The sequence below is a fragment of the Bactrocera oleae genome, chromosome 4 (genome assembly GCF_042242935.1).
Source record: "Bactrocera oleae isolate idBacOlea1 chromosome 4, idBacOlea1, whole genome shotgun sequence".
In the NCBI taxonomy this organism is placed as follows: domain Eukaryota; kingdom Metazoa; phylum Arthropoda; class Insecta; order Diptera; family Tephritidae; genus Bactrocera; species Bactrocera oleae.
In genome coordinates this window covers 11,254,310-11,273,558 of record NC_091538.1, presented here as the reverse complement: position 1 = coordinate 11,273,558, position 19,249 = coordinate 11,254,310, and the positions used below count along the sequence as shown (strand labels likewise).

The window sequence follows — 19,249 nt, the reverse complement described above, 5'->3', positions numbered from 1 at the left end:
ATTTTTCCAATAAAGGTTGTTTTTAAAGGTATAGAATTCACTAAAGAAAAAGCTGTCAAATCAGATATCAAAGTAAACACATGTTTTAGACATTTATGTTTAGTATACACTTCTACTTCCTCTTCTTAACGGCCACGTAAATCGAATTTGCTGTGTATTTGTAGTGCGCGTACTTCTGAAGAGCCTAACTAACCTCCTTTTGCTCCAGAAAAATAATTCTATCTGAGTGGCTTGTAGACCGAAGCCATTACCGGGAAGCCTGATGAATGATTGTGACATTCTGATTTCCCTACCCACGCCTTTTTCAAATGTTTTAAGAGGTTATATCCACTGGCAAGGCAGAAAAAACGTGTTGGTTTGCTTTTTTTTAGCTTTTTTTTGTTTGAAAAGGCATTTTATTTAATAAATAATTACAAAAATTTACATTCACAAATTTTGTTGTAATTTAATAATCGATTATTAATTTTGAAAAGTTTTGGTTTCCCTCTATCCCGTAGGCAATCGCCAAGAGGACTCCATAAAAAGTTGTCTAGCGGCGAGCGAAATTCTTCTGCTTAAAATTATCTTAAAAACAAGTAAGGAAGGGCTAAGTTCGGATGTAACCGAACATTTTATACTCTCGCAAAGTCAAATGGTATACTCGTTTACTCGTTTGAGATTTCTTTGTGGATTGACTGATATTTTCGGTAGAAGGTCAACTATAGGCACTGGGGTCCACATATTTAGTACTTAGGGGTTTGAACAGTTTTGGTTCGATTTAGACAATTTTTGGCCGCAAGGTGGCATACTTTAATTGCATTATTCACGCAAAGTTTTACCCCGATATAATCATTTTTACCTGATTTGCATAGTGGAATGTGAAAGAATCAGATGGAATTGAAAATGGTGTTACATGGGAAGTAAGCGTGGTTGTAGTCCGATTTCGCCCATTTTCGCACTATGACATAGAAACATGAAAAGAACGTTACGCACCGAATTTGGTTGAAATCGGTTAAGCAGATCTCAAGATATGGGTTTTCACCTAAAAGTGGGCTGTGCCACGCCCACTGTCTAATTTTGAACGCGGTTCCTATAAAATCATCTTATACCATCTCAGAGATAAAATTTAATGTCTCTGGCGTGTTTAGTGCTTGATTTATCGCGCTTTTAGTAGTTTTTAACAGTACCCTTATATGGGGAGTGGGCGGAGTTGCCACCCGATTTCAACTATTTTCACACCGTCAATAGAAGTGCTAAAAACATTTGCTTCCAGTGAATTTTGTTATTATAGCATTAGCGGTTTAGGAGATATGCACATTAAACCTATTAGAGGCTTGACCACGCCCACTTTTAAAAAAAATGTTTAACTGCAGATGCCCCTCCCTAATGTGATCCTGTGTACCAAATAACAGTCTTGTATCTTATTGCGGAGCTTAGTTATGGCAAGTTATTTGTTTTTGATTAATGGCGTTTTGTGGGCGTGGCAGTGGTCCGATTACGCCCATCTGCAATACCAACCGTCTCACGGTACCATGAAACATGTCTACCAAGTTTCATAAAGATATCTCAATTTTTACTCAAGTTAGAGCTTGCACGGACGGACGGACAGACGGACGGACGGACAGACAGTCACCCGGATTTCAACTCGTCTCTTCATCCTGATCATTTATATATATATAACCCTATATCTTACTCGATTAATTTTAGGTGATACAAACAACCGTTAGGTGAACAAAACTATTATACTCTGTAGCAACAGGTTGCGAGAGTATAAAAATAATAGTTGTTATTATAGATTAATACCGGTAATGGCCGAAGAACTAGTCAAGATTTTGATTTTTAACAAAATGGCGCATTTTTAATAACAATCGTTTTTTTTTGAAAAAAATTTAGCCTTCTGAGTGGCCTAAAAAGTCGAAATTATTGTCAAAAATCGTATTCTTTCTGTCATAAAATGTCAAGTCGTTCGTTCCAACCTTTCCGGAAAAATTTTCCATACCGTTTCTGAAAACAGCGTGTTAAGAAAAATGCGTTTAAAGTTTGGCAGCTGATTACACTAAGTTAAAAACGTCTTACAAGTACCCTCATTACTCCGAAACTATTAGCCGGATCTACTTCTAATATTCGGTGCAAATTTTCAAATATATGTTCAATCCTATAAAAGCGAATATAAAATGTACGTAGAAATAAATATGTATGTCGGTGTTGAAAGCCATATTTTTACCACTAGGTGATAATTTGAAAATTTTAGATACCAGACAAATACAACTATATTTCCAATCGCCATCCCATTTTGGTAATTTTGATTATATCTCTTAAGACTTTATCGTGATAAGAATTTAAATTTACATGAAATGATAATGTTGGCTGAATTTTAAAGGCTCTCGGCTTCAATTGTGATTTTAATATTATTTACAGAGTGTAATTTATTAAATTTGTAATTATATTTTAGTTTGAATAAAATTTTTGTTTTAGCTTGTTGTAAAAATAATTTACACATCTCCCCGACGGGGAATTGAACCCCGGTCTCCCGCGTGACAGGCGGGGATACTGACCACTATACTATCGAGGACGTTGTTAAACTATTAATTCATATCTCTTAACACCTAGACGACAAGAAATCAACTCTGTTATACCTTAACTAGAGAGCGCGCGATCTTCTTTTAGTTCAGTTGAAAAGCGCTGAAAGAAGGTCTTATTTTACAGTTCAATCTGTCTGTAATCTGCGTATCTTCGAAACCACTGAGTGATGTATTATATGTTTTACAGTTCAAAGGAAATATTTTTTGAGAAACTTAGCTCATTGATAAAAAAAACGAATAAAGAAAATGTGTAGAAGTATAAAGATACTGTTTTTTGTTGTTTAAATGAGATAGCAATGTTTCAAAAAAGCTGTAACTGTAGACTCATCTATTAAAATTACATGAATTCAGCGCTTAATTACGAACAAATTTGTGTGAATATGACAAAAAAAATCATATATTTCCCGTCTCCCCGACGGGGAATTGAACCCCGGTCTCCCGCGTGACAGGCGGGGATACTGACCACTATACTATCGAGGACGTTAAAATTTGCACGGCAAAGTGTAAACAAATGTTAGAAAGCTTCTAACGTCGGACATTAGTCAGTCGCTGTTAGCGCTGCTTTAGAATACAGTTAAATTTAGAACTTTAGCATTTCCCCAGCGACATCTGACGCGCCTAAAAGGTATCACTTATTACTGCGTAGTTTATGCATTTTAACAAAAGATGGCGCTCCGAGAAAACACTGTCGATGGCTTAGTCATAGTTAAACTTTCCGGCAAAAGCTCAGTTGCGTACGTCTATGACAGAATTTACGTTGCCATCGTCATTGCTTTCGGTCGCACGACGCCATTTGTTTTGTTTATATAAAAAGTTATTGCTCCCGAACAAAGCACGCGAATGAATAAAATAAAGCGCAGACCGAAACAGCTTATGTGAACGGCAATGACACCAACAAGCTCACCACGTCTACACTCAAATCAAAGGTTTTTCTAAATTTAGCTAGTTGAGTCTAATTCAACAGTATTAGAAAGAGAGCGAGTACGGCAACAAGAGATGGAGAGCGAAAGAGCAAACGAGCAATTGAATTGGTGTGTGAGAGCGTATTAATTTAGCTCATGCGCAATTTCACTCTTCGCAAGCACACAAATACAACAATGTTGCTGCGTGCGTTTGTATGTGTGTAATATGAATGGAAGAAATGAAGATGTACATAGCAATAATAAGAAAAACAAAGACAAATAGCAAACAAGAAATGCCGGTCAGAGTCAAGAGACACATTGAAATACAAACACACTTTTCAATATGGCCGACATGATAAATAAAACCAATAAAAGTGGTAAAAATAAAAGCAAAGAGCAGAAAAAAATACGAAGGTAAAATACCAAGCGCATGGCCGTTCGTAAGCATCATGCTTTCGTTCGCTGTCGCGTACACTCGCAACACAAGTCTTCGTGTTATTTATCGCTGCAATTGCCGGTCCGGTTTTGCCCTGCAAATTCTATGTCGTTAAATTTTTCAGTCTCTGTTTTGACACATAATTTCATTGTGTTGTCGTCGTAAACATCATTAACATTGTTGTCGGTTCTCGTCGTTATTTGCTTTTTATGTATTGTTTGTTAATGTTCGGGTAGGTTTTGATTTTTTGCTTTCGCTAGCCTCATACTTGCTCAAGTAACGAATCTCCGTCTCTCTTCTTATGTTATCATAAGCGTCGTATGTGACGACTGACAGACCGTCAGACAGTCAGCTATACACTCATTTGCATGCATTCTCGAGTAGGGGCTTCGCTGCCAAAATGATTTTGTTCCACTGCTTTCGTTTACTTTAGCTAATGCATATTGCAAGCTTCTCTCTTGCCATTTGTTCTTTTTGTGCTTTCGTGCCGACGGAAGGCGGCAGCCGTTATAGCGCAATCGTATTGTATTGACGGCCGGTTGTCGGTGAACATGGGAATGTGGCATCATATAACAAAGAAAACATATTGTAATTTGCTTCGCTTGCTTTCGTATTTAGCGTAGGGATGAAACTTTGGATGACGTAATGATGTTATTACTTAAAATGTGTTCTACTGCTGGCGGCATAAGTATATAATATATGCTTTTTGGAAGAAATAATTTGTAAATTTTTTGCACTTAAAATTAACAGGTCATGTTCTAACCTAAAAAAGTTTTCTGGCAATTGAACAGGTATTACTTCGAAATTGGCAAAATCTACTATAATGACCATCATACACTAAAGGAATTTATAAGTCTTGAGGTTGAATAATCTGTTATACTGACCGCTAAACTATCGAGGTAAAGCATTATTTATTGGTAGAAGTGCTACTCAGAATAGGTACGCTTCGAGGATGTGAAATTAATGCATTTCCTTTCTCTTCCACAGAAAATTTTAATTTTATTATATTGAAAACATTGATAATTTTGGGAAAATTTGTGAGGAGTTTTTATATTTCGTTTTCGTCGATAAAAAATGGAAGCAATCTTACCTCGTATCTCCCCGACGGGGAATTGAACCCCGGTCTCCCGCGTGACAGGCGGGGATACTGACCACTATACTATCGAGGATGTTGACATATGAGACTCAAAAGAGGCACATAAATTACTCGCCACCAAACTAAACTATAAATCAGTAATTAGATGATAACAATATTAGTTCAGAGTGGTTCTATCATGAATACTTAAGCTAATACGGAGCATACAGTTAAATGGTGTTCGCTTACTTTCCGGTAATGTAGTGCCTATACATATATAGGTTTAAGGAAATCTTTATGAACAGTTCGAAGTACGCATGATGCTCTCACTGTAGGGAGCTAATGTCGTGACCTTTGAAGAAAATGTGTTTTAAGAAGTTGAAAATATGGATGAAACTGGCTCGCCGCAACAACTGAAAGCCGAAATAACGTTCACCTTGCACAATTAACTCATTTTATTGCGGTTTATAAAAGTTAGTCGAGGATGTTTTGGCGCACTAGCTTTGTGTTCGAGTTGAGCTCATATATTTTTAGCCTGGTTATTAATTGTAGCGAGTAACTTCACGTAAAGACTGGTAAAATTATAAAGCTGAGAAGCATGCAAGGCACATTTGTCTAATTTTTCGTAAATTGAGAATCAGTAGAAGCTCTAATGTCTTAATGCGGTTTACTATTGGATATCAGAGTTTCACGTGAGCCTAACAAGCGCTGATCTGCCGACACTTCGGTAGTCGTAACGACTTTCTGCCCACCGATAAATCAAGCGATCTAGTGAGTCCATCGCACTCTACAAGATTCAGTTTTCACTGGTTCTTTCTTAACGGTCGTTGTACAATTTCAGCCATACAAGCGAAATGTGTCACAGGGTTTAAAAATATATTTTAACTCCAAATAAACGAACACAATTTCCTCAGAACCCTCGTATAGTCAATATCTGCATTGACACCTGTTTTAACAACTTTTTTAGGTTAAATAGGTCGATGTATGTAACGCATACAAAGCAACTGAAAGAATAGCCAGTGAGTAGTTCAATTCACAGGCCGCTGTTGTCTACAATTTGAAATGCAAATAAAATATAACATACATACATATATCCATTAATATATATACATATATGACCCTTCAACGCACAGTATTCCGCATTAAAGTATGGCTGACTGACTTGCACACATTGATGGCTGTCTGCTCATTCGCCTGTCTAGTTCCAATACTCAGCCAGACACACCATATTATATATACTCCTTTGTATAGTCTCTTGCACCATGCCACAATGTCGCTGTTCACTTAATTCTATTTTGATTTGAATTTGTTTTTCGTCTGCTTTACTGTTATTTCCGCCCGTCCACCCCACCGTTAGCAAAGCCGTAATATGCTTGTTGGCGAACAGCTGAAAGGCAGACACCGACGTCGCCAACAACATCGACAACGTTGTCTATATGTCTTTAAATGCGCCGGAATAACGCTACAACTGCTAAAATATCGGCAAGATGGCACACCCAGCCAGTTGTAAAGTTACAGACAGACAAGCTATAAATTTAAAATGGTATGCGAGTTAGCGAGAACTTTATAACATTACAATACACAGCGCATATTACAGAAGAAGCACGAGAAAGCGACTTCCGAGACTCATTTGAGCCACTTGTGGGTGCAGAGGATAAACTATTTTCGGCATACGATTTGTATAGAAGCCGAGCAAATACAAACTTCGCGTGCCTAGCCATACAACCATACAGCCAAGGCACGCAGTACCTAAGTATTTCGGTACCCGCATAAGTATTTTCTAAGCCCCAGACATGGAGTTTCCCACGCACTAAATTGCTTAGCGCTCTGCTGGCGCCATCAGTTACCAACTTCTCTCCTTCGGAAGGTCGCATACCGACCGCATATCGTTGCTGGTTTTTTTTTTGTTTTTTTTTTTTGTTTTTGCTTTCGCCCCACTAGCGTCCAAATGTGTGTAGGCGGCGTCAACATCCTTGAGTCACGAGTAGGTGGCTGAAGCATCGTGCGGCGACGCTTACTGACACCGTTAAACCAGGCGAAAGTCGGCTGCAGCCGAAGGGAAAGTTGAACAATCGCTTGTTTGCTGTCGCATACGTTGTAAAGTGCCCAAAATATTATATTAGTAATACTTACGGCACAAACGTATAACTGGAGTATACTTATATACAAGTAGTTGCCGTTGTGGCATTTTATTGTGTCTGTACTCGTATATGTACCTTAGCACCGCTACGGTATTAGACGTTAACTTCATAATGATGTTGTTTGCGTGTTCGGAGCTGAATCAAGTGCGTGATGATGACGCTGATGATGTTGATGTTGTTGGTCGGTAATGTCCTCGAGGTTTTGTGGGTGTGAGAAGTTCACCATGGTAACGACCGCGTCTTGTTGCTGCTGTGAGCTGGTTGGTTAGTTGGTTGGCTGGCTGTTTGTTTGGCTCGTAAAATAGCAGGAAAAATGTAGTGAAATAAAATGAAAAGTCGTAATGAAACGTGACGACAAAGACGTCTGGTGGCCTTCAACCTTCAGCTTTCAACCTTCAATCGTTTTTTTTTTTCGTTATCCAGGACACAGCTGTTCGCCGACAAGTGTGTGTGACTTGCTTCTTTTTTGTTTTTTTCTTTTGTTTTATTGGTCCGTGTGTCTCTTACACGTATGCCTTGCCTAAGATTATTTTCCTCTTCTCAACTCTGAAGCTGTGCATTTACTGCGTCGTTGACCGTTGTGTACGCCAACAAATCGCCCACTCTCTGCACAGGTTCGGTCATTGGGTCGTTTAGTATTTACGTGCGTCGCTTTTGTTGCGCCTTAACATGCGCTGGCTGTGCACTTAGCGTGCCGCTCCATTGACCCACTCCACTACACTACTCTCGCGAAAGTTCGGTCGCCTGCTGCCAATAGTTTGTACCATTAAATTTTATTGCGCTTCTTCGGCTTCTGTTTATGGTAAATAAATTTGGAACATGCGCGCCTACTCGCCGGTTTATTGCCCTGCAGAGCCCTGCATTTTTATGTCTGTCTGGCTGTCATCTTATCCGCAACCGTTCCAATTTAGATTTTTATTAAATTTTTGCCGTTATAGTTGTGCGCCTGCATGCAATAGTAGGTGCGTTGACCGCCTTTTGCGTTCGCTGGCATTTTAATTAAACACGCCTCATATGAACTGGAAAAAGTATGACAAGCATTTTTGGAATATTTTCATGAGCCTATTGTTTCTTGTGTTTGGGTAGATGGTGATTTGCGCAATTTCCACGAAATTTGGTAGAAAATTTGTGTAGCCTTGATGCAAGTCGCGTTTATCATTTACGCATTTATCTGCGTTTTGAGGCTGTTTAGTTTGTAGCATTGACCTTCTTAGGAAAGAAACGCTTTTTGAACAAAAGTTTATTGCTCTGTGTAGGATTAGGAATTGCCTTTTACATTGCCTTATGTTTCATATTGCTAATGTTGTTTGAAATGCAGTGTTCTACTGCATCGCTGTGAATCTTTTCCACTACTCAAAATATTTGGCGCACAAATTGTTTTTTTAATCCTTGGGGAAAAAGTAAAAAGAATGCCTTCTTTCCATTTTGTAATCAAAATTAAACACAAGGACAGCGTATTTATGTCTTTAAATTGTCAATAAAACAATTTTTTATTTAAAGTACTGTTTTTTTTTTTTTAGATATGCGCTTTTCAGGAAGAAATAAAAGTCATACAATTTAATGTTATGGCCAAGAATTTAGCTTTATTATAAAGATAAAGGTTCGCCATTATGTTTCAAAAATGATTTCGACCAGTGATTGCCGCGGCTGGCTCGTAAAACTGCCAGGCGAGAGGCCCAATTTTCAACCACTTTTTGCAGCAATTACTGCTGTATATTAGCAATAACACGGCGAAAATTATTTTCCAAGTCGTCAACAGTCTCAGGCTTATCTGTGTAGACAAGCGACTTTACATAACCACAAAAAAAAATTAAGAAAAAAAAAAAAAAAAAAAATAGCCCAGCGGTGTTAAAACGCACGCACATCCATATCCTCCAATACAGGGCGTCACTAATCATGGCTTTACAGTATTGCCCATTAAAATATGGACCAATATTTCCCTCTGTTCATAGCGTACAGCAAACAGTGACTTTTAAAGTAAGTAACGGCGTCTCAACAATGATTTGTGGATTATCGTTACTTGCCTATATCTACATATATATATAATGATCGTCGTTCTCTTAACAGTCGAGTCTACATAAGCGGAACAGGCATTTATATATAATATGTTATATCAAGATCTATTATCTAGACAGTTTTTTTACCGAAACTAATTGAAAATGTTTTATAACGCTACAACAACAGTAATGATTGATGTGAGTCTTATAAAATGATATAATCTTTAGAAATAAAAAAAAATATTATAGCACATTCGTAAATTTGTTCGCAAAGTGATTATATTTTGGATTTCTGGTTTGACTATATTGTTGATTTTAGTGCTCGTTGCAAGCTGATAATTTATAATAGCGTGACACTTACTCGGCTGTGTATTTAGAAAATAATCTAGCAAGAGTATGCGATTTTTCGGCTGCCTCTGAATTGTGTGTAAGTTGCTAAGCATTATTTTCATAAAAAATATTACTAGAAACTAACATAAGACAGATATCGAGCGAAAAGTAAATTTTACTTTTCCTGTTTTCGTGCTAACATATTCGATATAAGATTCTGAAGTATTAGCGTACATATATTTCGTGGTTTCGTGGTTTCGTGCGTATTTGAAATCGGTGATACTGTTTACATGAAAAATGGCATACTATTCGGTTATTTAATGAAATTATTTGCTAAAATTTTTGTATAATACTATTTTTGTGATGAAAAGCTTCATTTTCGTTGTTTATTTATATTTTATACTAGCGCTAGATGGCGCAGTGGGGGGTGTGTTTTATCTTTCAGAAGTGAAGAAATGAATTGTATTTTCCATATGTTGTTCACTTGCTAATGAATATTGTATGTTGTATTGCAACAAAAATATCTAAATATAAATTAAAAACGACTATAAATTTAGTTAATTTTTTTTTTTCGCTATATAAATCTACGATATAACACATTTTGAAATTAAAAAATATTTTTCTTTCGTTTTTGCTTTCAGGTGAGTTCACATCTCCACTCTTGATATTTGATTCCTATCGTATTCTGGCTACAGCTGCTGTCATAAATTGGCTACAAACGCCTCAGGCTGCAATTTCCATGGAAGTCAAACTAACGGTAAATTTGTTGCAATAATCAAACTTGTCGAGCGAAGTAAGTGCGCGTCTCTAAGTTTGTGGCAAACGCTCAAATTACCAACGTAATACTGTCTGTCTGCGCTTGAGCAAAAATCAATCGAGCGATAAAACTAACGAAAAAAGCCAATCAAAAATTTCCTAAGAAAAATATCAAAAATGCGCACAATAAAGCGTTAAAAAAAAAGAGAAAGTGAGAACAAAAAAAAAAAAAAAATGAAATATGGAAAAATAAAAACTTTTAAAGCTCGCATAAATTAGTCATTTCGCTCGGAACGACAATTAGGCGCGTCTGCATGCCAACATGCCACACCGAATTGCCACGCAATAACGCTGCAACATGCAACACCACGGCGCATGCATAAATTACCCTTGAAATATTTGCGAAACCAAAAACAAAATATGAAAAACAAAAAATGCAGCAATATGCCAAAAAGTGAGTCGAAAAAGAGTCTTCAGTCTTAGATGGCATTAAGTGTGTGCGGCACAATTTGTGTCGGTATGCTTAAGTACATACACAATTTCAAGGTCCCTGAAATTAGTGTTTGTTTCTGCGTCTGATTGCAGTCGAACAACTTATTTACCGCTTTTTTCCTTTTTTTTTGTTCTCCTCGTTTTTTGTTGTCTTTTTTTTATCGTTTTATGGCTTTTGCTTTTTTTCTCTTCAATGTATCCTCAATCTTGCCGCAATATGCGCTGGAAATTTGAGCTAAAATTTTAATCAAATAATATTTAAACATTTTTGCAATATTTCTTGCACACATACGTGCATATATACTATCTAAAATTATAGTAGATTTGGTAATAAGAGTGTAGTAAAATGACTTGCAAAGAAAGAAATGCCAAATAGTGCATTGAAATTATTATTAGCGTTTTTACAGGGTGCGCCATTTATAATATTATGTGCGTATGCAAACTTAAATTTACCGATTTGCTTGCTTAGATACATATGTTGTCGAATTCATAACTATATTGTGGGCAACAAAAGTCTACTAGAGTCTAAAAAAATATTTTTCGATAGTCAGCCAAAGTTCGGCTTTTATTTAGTTATAATTTTATAATATGAATGGCAACTATGTTGTGTTGTTGTTGTTGTTGTAGCAGCAGAATTTTGTCGAGTTGACAGTTCTTGGCCGGAAAAAATCCGGGTCCGTTCCGGTTACGTAGACCCGACTGTTACAAAAACGGAATGGCAACTATATGCTATAGTGGTCCGATCTGAACAATTTCTTCGAAGATTGCAGCAATGTCTTGTATAATAAATTATGCCGAATTTCATGTAGATACCTTGACAAATAAAAGAGTTTTCCATACAAGAACTTTACCCGACTGCTGTGAGAACATTTGGTGCTGTTGTCAAGAAAGAGCATTTAGCGGTTTGAGCTTATACCTTTAAATCTGGTGTTGCAAATGCGATCTTTGTAGAATATATATGAATAGTTATTAACTTGATCGAATAGTGTAACGAAAATTGAGAGCAGGGGATCATAAATTGAATCTCGATAGAAGCTGTATCTGTCAAGAGGATGGCAAACATTTTTGCGGGTTTTTAGAGCACAAGCTCAAAATGAGCTTAAGAAAAAGTTCTCCTCACTATTTTCTTCAATTTTTTTTATAATTTTTAATTACCTTATTCCCGTAGCCGAATTCCAGTTGGACCTCCGAACAAACGTGTCTGAGTGGTGTGTAAGATTTTTCTGCTTACAATTATCTGAAAACCAAAAAATTTGCAATTTTTTATTATTTTAATAGACGCATATAAGTGATGATCGAATGAATAGTCAATAGTTTCAATATTTTTTATTTTGGACAAAATGGCGGCTTCCCAAAAAAAGGCAGTTTTTGGTGAAAAAAATGTACACTCAGGTGTGGTTTGAAAACTGAAATCATTATGTTATTCCTTCGATAATTTTATGACATATACATCTGATACATCTAATAAATGTACATCTAAGAAAGTTGTGTGAAAATTTCAAGCCGATCGATGCAGCTGTTTCGAAGACATTTTTCCCACCGACTCTGAAAATATAATCCTTTAAGGGGTCCAATATATATATGGGTAGCTTGTACTTGTTATAACCCGCCCCAACTTTTTACGACATACTGCTACTACAACTAATTGTCATATTTTAGAGCGCTCATTGAAATATCAATTAGTTTAACACAAAATATTTTCTATTCTACAAATAATTTTGATATAATTAATTAAATGAATAGCAAAAATATTTCGCCGCCCCCGGGTGGGCTCGAACCACCAACCTTTCGGTTAACAGCCGAACGCGCTAGCCAATTGCGCCACGGAGGCGTTAAAATTAAGCTGCACCGAAAACGTAACGGATTATGGACTAGCCTTCCAAAAAACAAAAAAAAAAAGCAATAGCAAAAACATAATTTAGTTAGAACAGCGAAAATATAAGTAAAGGACTACCCGTAGTTGAAAAGCCTGACTGCTGTCGTCTACACAGCTTTTCTGCGCACGCACTTACTGCTTTTGCATAATTCATCATAATTTTGCTTAATTTTGGTTTTTATTACTCTTTAATATTAACAACTTTGATTTGTCTAAGTTGTCTGAGGGTGACGTAGTTATATTTCGTAGACCTTTATGGAAGAGAGTGAAATTTGGCTAGACGTCAAAATGTATATGTAATTCAATTTATGAATTGTAAGCCCAAATGAATAAATTATTAATTTAAAAAATATTTTTATTTGCAGTAAATGTTCTCCGTCACAAATTTTAACTGAAGACAGCAGTCGCTTGAGTTCACTCGAAGTTGCCACCTATTTATTTGCTTTTTGTTTGTTTTTATACCCTGAACAGAATATATATATATTTAGTATGCCACGCAGTTTGTAACACACAGAAGAAAATGTCAGAGACCCTATAAATTATATATAAAGTATATCTACCAACAAAAACGACGTAATGTGAAAATGAAATAAAATACCCGCCGTTATCGGACCCCTTTAGAATATTGCTGCCATACAAACTGACCAATTAAACTGAAGCCCCCTTTTAGAAAAGTTTTTTATTTGTTAAGCTATCTTCGAAACGACGGTTGAAACTCAAGTCTTTCGTTATAGTTGAACTGCAGATTTTCTCTTATTTCTTTGTCCTAAGCACGACACAATAAAGTTTTAAAAATGAGCTTCTAAAGGCTTGTATTTTTAATGCCTTCGTATATATACCATTATAAAATTAGAAACCCAAAGAGTTTTTCTGTGAAATATAAATCCGTTAGATGACGCTGATTACGACAGTTTGGTTAGTTATAAAAAAAAAACATTTTTAGTGTACAATTTAATCAAATTATTTATACTCAAAGTATATGCGTTTACATAATGTTATACCGCTAGATGGTGCTATCGTCGGAATAATACCGAAAGCTCCGATTGTGCTTATAAAAAAGGTCCGGTATGCTAACCGTCTAAGGGCTGTAAATTTAGCAGCATTCATTACAAATATTTTGAGAATATTTTCAGCTGCTACAGCAACAACAACTACCATAGATTTTAATACTTAATTGTTACACAAAATAAAACATTCACGAAAGCTGGCGTTTTACTAATATTATTGTATAAACAAAAAAAAATGTAAAAAAATAAAAATAATTATTTTACGAAATATTGGTTTCTCAAAAGTAAAGCTCGCTTTTCCACCAATTTTTTAAAAATATTATAGAATTGAAACTTTCAGTTTTTGTTGGTTCTTACGTTGGATGAGATTTTTAAAGAATATAATTGCTAAATTTGTCAGTAAAACGACCGATTAGTACTTGAGATATCGTGACAACTGTATCAACGAACCAAAACGGCTATAAATAATTTGAATTTTGAAAAATCTTTTTAGGCTAATTTTTTTTGAATATCTAAACTATCGAAATCTGAAAAAAAAATTTATATTTTTTTATTTCTAGACTAGAATACCGTCTTAACGGAATAAATCATTTGTGTGAGAAAATTATTTTAAGCTAACTTCGTTAGAAGAATGAAAAGTGAAAAGAATAAAAACTACTTCTTTCACAGATATACACACATACATACATAGAAAAGTAAACTTATGCAAGACTTTGAGTTTTTTTCTTATTGCTCCATGTCACACTTTTTCGAAGTAAACAACTGCGTTTACCCTAAAAAATGCACAAATGCATTTACCCCTTTTTCGCTTTATTTGGCATTACGAAATTTTTGAATGTTGTTGTGTTTATGTTTTTTTTTTTTTTTTTGTAAATTTATGTATGCCGAAATGCACGCGTATCGACATTATGCACATGTTCCCACTTCCTTGTCACACAAAACCGAATCCATTGTTGCACGTTACATAAGTTTTGACCTTGATCTTGAAAAACGAGAATTCGGGCACAAAGCAAAGGCTGCAAATTGAAAAAATAAATACACCAAACACATGCCCGAACACTATGATGTATATGTGGTATATGTATGTATGTATGCATATGTGTGTTTGTAGATTAAAAACAAGCTCACCGAAAAAACAAAACTCCAACCAAAGGGCAGTGAATATTTCGAAAACGACGCGTGGAATTGAGGAATCGAGCAAAAGCTGCAAATAAGGGAATATGCACCACCAGCCTACTTATCTGCATACAATTGTATGTTTGTTTGTATGCATTAATGCATTAACAGGCATGGGTATGCATGTATGCGTATTTGACGCTATAAATAGCACAGCAGGCGCAGCGGCAAGCAATTTGCACAAACATTGATTGTAAAATGGCAAACAAATAAATATAAGCGATGAGTTTGTATATATACATATGTTTGTATGTTATGTATGGATGTGTGCCACAACTCTGTATATGTGAAGTGGCGAAAAAAAAACATTGGAGAGACAGTGGACTCAACCACTTTTGTTATTGCGTACGAATATTGCTTATTGCTTTAGTGGAAGTGTCGTGTAGTATGTTTCGTCAATGATGCATCGTGGAATGCCGAAGATTTGCAGAAGCAGGCAACTTGCAAATTAAACTGTTTTATTATTTAACGAAGCTTAGTTGTTAACCTATAATAAACGCTGAAATAGTTCCTCAGTTTCCACGTCTTTTTCTTACCAAGCAATTGCTTATTTGTCGGAATCGCCGATATCGCATTACTATATCATACAGCTGTCATACAAACTGTACGATCATAATTCAGTCCTTATACGGAAAACTTTTTGATCGCTACAATCTCCTAAGATATGGTTCAGTTTTGACTACTATAGCATATAGTTGCCATACAAACTTTAATGCTATGGGAAATCCACCTGTAAAGCGTATTATAGCTTTGGTGTAGTTGAAGTTAACGTTCTTGTTTCTTGTTTTAGTTCACGCGATGTTCTCCTTCTCTATCTCTTTTGGTGGAGATTTTACTATAAAGTATTAGACAATTCATTACTTTATACTCTGTTAACACTATTAGAAAAAAACGATTTTTTTCTGAGTTTCGGAGCAAAACAATTTTTTTTAGAGTTTGAGTCTTAAGGAAAACAGTAAATTCCTATATCTTCGAGTAGGTATGATGTTTGTTCAGATTTCGAAGAGTTTTTACCGCTGTTATAAGCTAGATGCTCTACATTGAAGACATTCAAAGGGGTATTCTGGTTTAGAAGCCTGAATTTTAGGCTCTTTTTCGGACCGATAAAAAAAACAAAAATTTTTCCAAAACATTTTTAACTTCCCGCTAAGAAAATGGAAAATTTTCTAAAAATCGGGAAGATATTGGTTTCACCCCATTTTGCAAAAATCGAGTTCTCAACAGATCTCGACGTTCTGAGGGTCGAGGAAGCTTCCCCGAACATTTCTACGATGATGTCCGTATGTCTGTATGTATGTGTGGATGTATGTGTGTGTGTGTGGATGTATGTGACCCTCTTATAACTATTAAACTGCTCAACCGATTTGAATAAACTAAACGGCATTCCAAAGGGTTTCATTGTACTTGAATTTCGTGTAAGTTTGGACCCAATCGGACCAGTAGATTTCGAGAAATCTCAAAAATAAAAATTTTGAAAAATCGTTTTTTCGAATTTTTTCCAAACGACTTGACCGATCGACACCAAAAACTAATCAGTTCTAAACCTTGAAGAAACACATCGTTTGCCGCAAACCGGGTCGAAATCGGTTGATTTACTTGCTAGATATCGAAAACGAAAAATTTCGAAGAGCTCAAAAGCAGTGAAAAAAGCGAAATTTGAACGTTAGCGTATGAAATTAGAGGGAAGTTGCAGGGATGGCCCTTGAGGCCAACCGTTTTTCACATTTTTTTTATTGATATTGAAAAAGTACAAATCATTTATAATATTGTATTAAAAAATTGTCAAAAAATTCCAGACCGGTAAAGTGAGAACTGATGAAAAAATTTCTAAAAAAAATTGTTTTTCAAAAATCCTCTCCTAGTGCGATAGTATAAAGTATAAAGAAGAGCTCTGTATTAAATTTCAACTAAATCGATTGAGTAGAACTTGAGATAGCATGATATCTGTTCACCGTTTCTAAAAAAGTAGTTCTGATAAAAACGAATTTAAAGCTCGCGCCGAGCTATCAGTCGCTTTTGTCGGCGCATCACAAAATGAGCTGTAGCTTCGAAAATAAGTGAAATTTCTTAAAAAATCTTTTTAGAGACATATTCGTAAAGGGTTATACTACAAAAATATCCAAAAACAAATATGATTATTTTAAATTTCGAAACCAGAATACCCCCTTAAAGGACTGTTCAGAAATCTGCACAATAATTCTTTGAGACATTTAAGATGGAAAGCAACATTCTTTTCATTTTCTATATGTTTGATACAATAGGTCTCATAGAGTTGTGTGCCTTTAACGTCTCGCTTTTAGGCAACTTTTCGTAGTTTTAATATTATTTCGATGGACCTCCCCATACCACAGTATCACATACAAATATATAGAATAATACAGAGCTTTCAAGTAAATCTGAAATCGATAAATATATGTATATAGAAAATCCAGCAAACTGCATTGCATTAGATTAAAACATTTTTGGTTCACTTATTCGTTTATGTACCGGAAATTTTCCAAAAACATCATATCTGACAACCAGAACCTGTCGCATATGGTTCTGTTGATCTGCAGGAGAAGAGAGAGGGGTTTTCACTTATGTAGTGCAGGCAGATTACATACCAATATAACTGTAAATACAATTATAACTATTGTACCTTAGACGGAGACTCGCCGTCGTGTTCCTCCTAAGAGGGGGTAATTTCTTCTAAACATTACACTTAAAATTTGTTGCATGAAAAATGTCCGCTAAAGAGAGGTGTCTATTTAATAGTCTAGTGTACGTCTTAAAGAGGTGTCCGTTAGGAGAGGTGTACTATGGATATTTAGTATAATCATAAAAGGGTTGGTAGTAGTTTTGTAGTTTCGCTAAACTCTCTTGGTATCATCTTTTGGTAGCAAGTGATTTCCATACATACGTAAATTCGAGTTTTCTTAAATTAGCACGGATATATATTTATTAAGTTGATTTATATGCACCTGAAGTACGATACAAATTTCAGCTGCATTTATTGCTGAATATCTTTATATCATTATGCTAGTATATGTGATTTATACCAGTTGTTTGTTTTTAACGCCACTCTTCAATTTTTGGGATATACCTCACTAAAGTGGTCTAAACTCTTTTTGTTCTATCTTTAATTGACTATGCCAGTATATGTGATTTATGCCAGTTTTTTGTTCGTTTCGCCACTCTTCAAGCAACTATTATACTAAACTGAGAGATGGCGCTAGGTCGAAAAAATGCCGTATTTTAAAATTATTCATACATATTATATTTTCAGCTGTATTCATTGTTTATTTGGTCTTTAGCAGCGCGTAAGGTTAGACGTGTTCTAATGAGCAGATTTAAAGAAATTTCTCAATTTATATATCGCATAATATAAAAAAGCGTATAAAATACTATTTTTTACACTTAAAGTCCAATGCGCAGAGTTTTATTTTTGCGTTATTGGTTGTAGTATGATCATCTGAAGCTTTTGTTTTAATCATGAAATCTTTAAGAACACAAATTCCTCACGCTGCATTGTAGCAGTTCTCTCCCTCATATTTCTTAATTTATGGTTGAAAAGCTCTTATATTTAATATTCATAATAAATATAAATACAATGACGTAAATCATCAGTGTAAAGTGATACATTTTAAATATTTATTCCTTTGTATTTAAATTAATCAAGTACTCTCGTAAAATCTCTTACTTGGTCCGAAGGCACGTTTGTTGATTCACCTTATTGTTTGTATTTGTGCACGATATTAACTTGATTTTTGGGTTGGTTCTCTGCTGTCGTTTTTTATATGCATATTTTTTTAATTTTATTTTTTACTTTTTTTTAATTTTTGTTATTTTTTACTTTTTTTTATTTTTTACTTTTTTTATTATTTTATTATTTTTATTATTTTGTTTTTTTTTATTGTTGTATTTTTTAAATTTTGTTGTATTTTTTTTTTAAACTTTTTTATTTCTTAGCCACGTTCTGCTAATTTTTTGTCCAACAGCAATGCACTAATATTGCTCAATAACGTGATTTTCCAACGCACCCGGGGATTTGTGTAATAAATTGAGTAAATAGATACGACAGTGTACTGACGCACGTACACTTACATATACATACACACATATGTATATATACCTATGTATAGGTGTATTGCATTGTAAAATGTCGATTTCGTTAAAACAAGTGCTTTCTCGTAAAATTTCAAGTTCAAGGTTACACCGAAGATTGGAGGTAAATAAAAACAGGTTGACTCAGAGAATATGGGCGTTGAAATAGCGCGTAATTCTGCTTTAAATATAATTACTTAGTAGTAAAGAAGTGTAAAGAATATATTGTTTATAATTTTTGCTAGCATTTTATTAAATTATTTTTTTCATGTTAAAAAAGTGTATAACATATAAACGTATCGTTATAGCTCTAAAAATATCTAATTTTATGCCATACCGTATGATGTGCCCACAGTCATGTTGTTTAATTACATGCTCATAATTGACCTAGAAAGTCATTGATAATGCACAACATCA

At 35.1% G+C, this 19,249-nt stretch overlaps 1 protein-coding gene, 2 long non-coding RNA genes and 4 other non-coding genes across 8 annotated transcripts in view; 2 read left to right on the top strand and 5 right to left on the bottom strand.

Moving 5' to 3' along the window:
* Positions 1-19,249, top strand: part of EcR (Ecdysone receptor) — a 261,963-nt gene that overhangs the window by 26,653 nt on the left and 216,061 nt on the right. The gene's annotated exons all lie outside the window — the stretch shown is intronic.
* TRNAD-GUC (transfer RNA aspartic acid (anticodon GUC)) lies at positions 2,480-2,551 on the bottom strand. Its single transcript has one exon. It is a non-coding gene; the product is annotated as a tRNA-Asp (tRNA).
* On the bottom strand, positions 2,970-3,041 carry TRNAD-GUC (transfer RNA aspartic acid (anticodon GUC)). The gene has a single exon. It is a non-coding gene; the product is annotated as a tRNA-Asp (tRNA).
* Positions 4,349-5,785, top strand: LOC138857190 (uncharacterized). The gene is made up of 3 exons (XR_011396215.1): positions 4,349-4,621; positions 4,691-4,798; positions 4,887-5,785. It is a non-coding gene; the product is annotated as an uncharacterized lncRNA (long non-coding RNA).
* On the bottom strand, positions 4,997-5,068 carry TRNAD-GUC (transfer RNA aspartic acid (anticodon GUC)). Its single transcript has one exon. It is a non-coding gene; the product is annotated as a tRNA-Asp (tRNA).
* Positions 10,463-18,569, bottom strand: LOC138857189 (uncharacterized). Its single transcript, XR_011396214.1, has 3 exons — positions 18,429-18,569; positions 11,846-11,927; positions 10,463-10,925 (listed from the first exon to the last, which is right to left on the bottom strand). It is a non-coding gene; the product is annotated as an uncharacterized lncRNA (long non-coding RNA).
* On the bottom strand, positions 12,448-12,521 carry TRNAN-GUU (transfer RNA asparagine (anticodon GUU)). The gene has a single exon. It is a non-coding gene; the product is annotated as a tRNA-Asn (tRNA).